Below are 5,218 nucleotides of genomic sequence, written 5' to 3' on the forward strand. Positions count from 1 at the left end.
CAATACATTCTTTGGAATTTTGAACTTGCTTTAGAATCCCACCGTATCCTAACTCTGATGCATCCGTTTCTACAATTTTAAATGCAGAAGGATCAGCTAGATGCAAGCAAGGAATTTCTAAAACTTGTTTTTTAATGCTTTGGACTATCTTTGTATGTTGATCAGACCAAGGAGGAGGGTTTTTCCTTAGCCTATCATGCAGAGGCTTTGCAAGACAGTTTAAATTAGGATAAAAATCCATGACATAATTTAAACTACCAAGAAATCTTCGTCGGGGTTTTCCAAAATTTTATCCGGAAACTTTGGAAGTGAATGCAAGGGATCTCTCAATTGGAGTAATTGTACCCTGAGAGATGTAATGACCAAGAAATCTAATTTCGTTTGAAAAGAGATATCTTAGACTTTGAAACCACTAAACCATTTTTCTTAACAACATAGAAAACGTTTCTAGATGTTTAAAATGTTTGTTCAATGGAATTTGAAAAGATTAAAACATCATCTATGTAGACAATGCGAACTTTGAAATGGATTAAAAATGTCATTCATGATTTTCCGAAATTTAGAAGGGCATTTTTAATCCAAAAGGCATCACATTCCACTCATATTGGCCGAATGGAATTTGTAAATGCCGTTTTGTAACGATCTTTTGGATCAATCTGGATTTGCCAAAATCCTGATTTCATGTCAAACTTTGAAAAGATGAATGCAGAATGCAGTTCTTGTAAAAGATCTTTCTTATTTGGAATAGGATACCTAATCCACTTAAGAGCTTTGTTCAAGGGTTTATAGTTGAACATAGAAAGCTGCACAAGACCAAGGTGATCTAGACTTTGAAATTAAACCTTTAGACTCAAGATCTTTAATCTCTAATCTGCAATGGCTTTCTAAAGACTCATTCATCTGGATGGGTCTGGCTTTAGTAGGGATTTGCTTATCTGAAAAATCGTTTTCATATGGCAAATTTACCATATGTTGCTTTCGATTCCAAAAAGCATTTGGAAGATCAGAACAGAGTTCATTCTCAATCTTCATTTGAAAATCAGAAATTTTTCTTTGAATAAAATCATTTTGCAGTTGATCTAGGATTCTCTTCAAACCCACATCTTGTTGAAGATGAGAAAGATGGGTTTGTTTACCTTTGATCAAAGCATTGATTTCAAAATTGTAAATGGAATGTGCTTTGATAAGATTCAAATTTCTCTTTTTTGGTTTTTCTAGAAAAGGAAAAATAATCTTTAAATCTTTAGCTTTGAAAATGATTCCAGCAGTTGTCACTTTAAAGGGAGTTATCAAATTGATAAACGGAGTCCCTAAGATAACAGTTTGCTGAAGATCCTTTGTAAGAATAAAAACATTCTTTAAAGCAATGTTATTATTAAGAATTGCGGCTTCAGTTTTACCAGCAATCTTAATCTTTGAAGAATTGGCTGAAGTCAGCCTTTCTTTGGTTTCTTGATGAAACCTTCTAGGAACCGATTCGCGATTGATACAATTGAGGTCCGCTCCTGTATCAAACAACGCGATGGTTTCTATCTGGAAATCACCAGGGAAAACAAGCTTTATTTGAATCAAATATTTTCTTAAAGTAATTTCCTTTAAAACATTGATAAAGTTTTCAGGAACATTTTCAGAAACTTCAAGGTTTTGAAAATCATTTTCCTCATCAGAATCAGAATCACTATTCTGCTTGAGGATCAGGCTTTGGAGCAAAACAGAATCATTTTGTTGTTTTTCTTTCAACTCTTTGAGTTCTGTTTTGATGGTTTTAATCTCCTTCTGGAGTTCCTGAACAGTAGGAAGAGGGTTTTTTGACTTCTTCCCTTTGTCCAAAATCGTAGTAAGATCATAAGTATTCTTACTAGAAGAAGGAACCAGAGATTCAGTTTTTAAAATTTCTTTTAAAACCTGTTTTTGAATGAGAGGATCATTAATATGCTTTACAGCCTCAAGAAGAGCTTCTTGTTGCCTAGTGAGCATATTAATGTTCTTTGAAGAGCTCTCTGAATCATCTCGAACAATCGGTTGAGGTTTTGATTTCATCAATTTGAAATTCTTCCTCACTGTTTGAGAACTCTGATTCAGATGAATCAACTAGAAGAGCAGAAATCTTTTGCAAAACTTCTTCTTCTATTTGAAGCTCAAGAAGTCTTTTGGAAAACTTACAATACTTCGAAGTATGGCCTTTCTTACCACATTTAAAGCATGTAATTTTTGAAAAATCTTTTTTAGAATCTTTCTTTGGAAATTTAGAATGAAATTTGGAAGAAGATGGTTTTTTATAGAAATTCTACTTGCTTTTAGAAGGCTTTCTATATTTGGAAAATCGCTTCTTTTTGAAAGACTTTGAATAAGAATCAACTTTGCATTTCCCTTTGCAACTAGACACGGGCTCTATTGGGTTATACTCAAACTGGTTACAGAAACTATCTAGTTCCTTCCTAGTCTTTTTCATCTCCCATTTGAGCTGTCTTTGAAGCTTAAGGTCATGACAAATCTTTAAACCTTCTTTCTGGGTTAGACTAACTAACTCACCATAAGTGTAGAAATCATAAGGGATTTGACCGTTATGGGCTTCTCTTATGGTATTCCTAACTCTTTCACCTAAAATCTTAGGTAAACCGGCTAAGAACTTTTCTTTCCAGAAAGGTTGGCTAGAATCTTCCCTAAGCATGACTCTGGTTAGTAAAGTGTCTTTGTAACTTTGGAAGTTGCTAAGCTTCTTACAGGTAAGGTTGCTAAGGAGCTCGGTATTTTTTTCTTTGAGCAGAGAAGGGTCTCCTTTGAAATGAAGAGAAATAGTGAGGATTAGAGTTGACACTGCATCCTCAATTAGATTTCCTATTTCATCTAGAATGGGAGTTCCTTCTACTGTGGTTTGGATAGCACATAGGATTTGGAGTTGTTGTGCTTGAGTGAGATGATAATCCCACCATCCTTTTAATTGGCCAGAAAATCCAGCTATCAGGAGCTCAGCAATGGCTCTATCGGAGGTACCACTTTGGGTTTTGTAGGCATTGGCTGCCATGGTCATCTGTTGCAAGAGACCAAGGATGTTGTACTCAGACATTCCATCTATATTCTATTCATAGACGGAGGAGGCATTGAATCTAGACTGGGTTAGGATGTTGTTCCTATTTTCAATTCCTAGATCTGGAGCAGTACTCCTAGGAGTATTCCAGGTAAATCTAGGGGCTTGGATTCCTAATCTGTTGATGTTGAAGGGTTTTGGAATGGGGCTTTCAAGCTCTGAATCATTTGATTCATCGCTTTGGGCTTGTCCTATTGCATTGATATTCCTACTGCTTTGAGGAGTATCTGACACTAGATTTTTGGACGACTCAGAGGTTGCTAATCTACTTAGCTGTTCTCTGACTGCTTTGGCAAACTCAGTTTGCTTTTGGAAATGGTCTTGGCTTGGCTTTGTAAGCTGATAAGGCTTAAAAACTGGGTTTTTAAGCTTCTCTGATTGGTTCGACTCTTTTGGTTGATCAGTACTGGGGATTGGAGATGTCACCACTACAGGGGGCTTTTGGATCTGGTTTTCTATTCTAACCAGTTGCTTTCCTATAGTGTTTAAACAGGTGTTTGAGAAATTGTTCTGCTGAACAATGTTCTTGACATTTCTATCTAGGTCTTCGCCTATCAATTTGTAAGGTGTAGCCTCTATCTCACTCTCTCCACAAGGAATGGTTATCTTCCTAAGGGGAGGATGCTCAGACTGGACAGTTAGGTTTTCTCCTACCTTCCATTCAGGGGCTTTGTTCCTTACTGTGACAGGACTAATGGACTTATCCTTAAAGGGATAAAGGATACCATTTTCTTTGCAGTAAATTTGAAACCAATCAAAAAATTTGATTTGGGCTTTGTTTTGAATGCAAAATTGATAGTATTTTTCCTGAATACTATCTTTTTCTTTTAAAAAATTCTTAAAAAACCAAAGTTTCTTAAGATAGTTTTTCTTTGAATAGAAATCTTCATGTAAGAGTTCTTTATCAATTTCAAACTCTTTTGAAATCATGTTGATCTCTGCTTCAAGGTTTTGGGTAATGGCTGATGGTGATGGTGAAGATGGGGTAGAGGTTATCTCTATATCTTCGTCATCTTTCTTTGGATTAGTGTAGACTAGTCTGGGGATGTTGCTTTGGTAATCAACATTCTGAAGTGTATTTGGAACATCAGATGTTGAAAATCTGGGTTGAGTTTGAGATGGAATTGGTTCTTTGTAAGGAGCATAGATAACAGAAGGAATTTTGGATACCCTTTCAATATCTATGGTCGAGGTTGAAGAACCATCATCAGAAAATCTAGAGGAAGTTGACTTTCTGTTGAATGTGATCTTTACCTTTCCATCTGGATATTGGGCTATGTGTTTAAGGTTTGTGTTTGGTTCTGTTTGCTTTGGAGAAGTAGGTTGGGTTGCACCTTCAAGGATCCATTCTTCTGGAAGTGTAATGTCTTTCCATTGAATGGTTTTTGGAATAGTTGCGTTTGTAGATGGTTCAGACAGGGATTGAACCATTTGTCTTTTGTATTCTTCCACCCTTTGAATGAATTCAGGGTCTTGCTGAGCAAGCCATTCCTGAATTTGTTTGGCTTGATCGGCTTTGAAAGGATCCATTTGTTGTTGAACTGGATCCGGTTGATTAATTTCTTCTTGGATTATCTCAGTCCAAGTCCTTATGGGCTTTGAAGTTGAAGGGAGAACTTCCTTCACTGGTCTTTGAATTTGGGCCGGTTTTGAACTAGCCGTGGACTTTTCTTCTTTGGACTTCGATTTTCTTGGCATTTTGTATCACTCCTGTTTTTGTAAGAACTCTCTGGTTAGAAAGTCAGGAATAGAATTTGATTCTCCTCGAATAAATTCAATCTCAAAATCAAAAACGGATAAGATAGCTTGCCAACGGGCGAAAATCTATTTTGAAGCTATATTTTGGACATCTTTTTGTAAAACTTCTTTTGCAGACTTGCAATCAATTCTTAAAAGAAATTTTTGATTTAAAAGATCGCTTTGAAATTTAGAAATACAGAGAACTATCGAAAGGATTTCCTTTTTGATAGTAGAATAATTCTTTTGGGTATCATTCCAGTGAGCAGAAGTAAACTGGACAATACATTCTTTGGAATTTTGAACTTGCTTTAGAATCCCACCGTATCCTAACTCTGATGCATCCGTTTCTACAATTTTAAATGCAGAAGGATCAGCTAGATGCAAGCAAGG

Source organism: Ricinus communis, chromosome 9 (genome assembly GCF_019578655.1).
Source record: "Ricinus communis isolate WT05 ecotype wild-type chromosome 9, ASM1957865v1, whole genome shotgun sequence".
Lineage (NCBI taxonomy): Eukaryota > Viridiplantae > Streptophyta > Magnoliopsida > Malpighiales > Euphorbiaceae > Ricinus > Ricinus communis.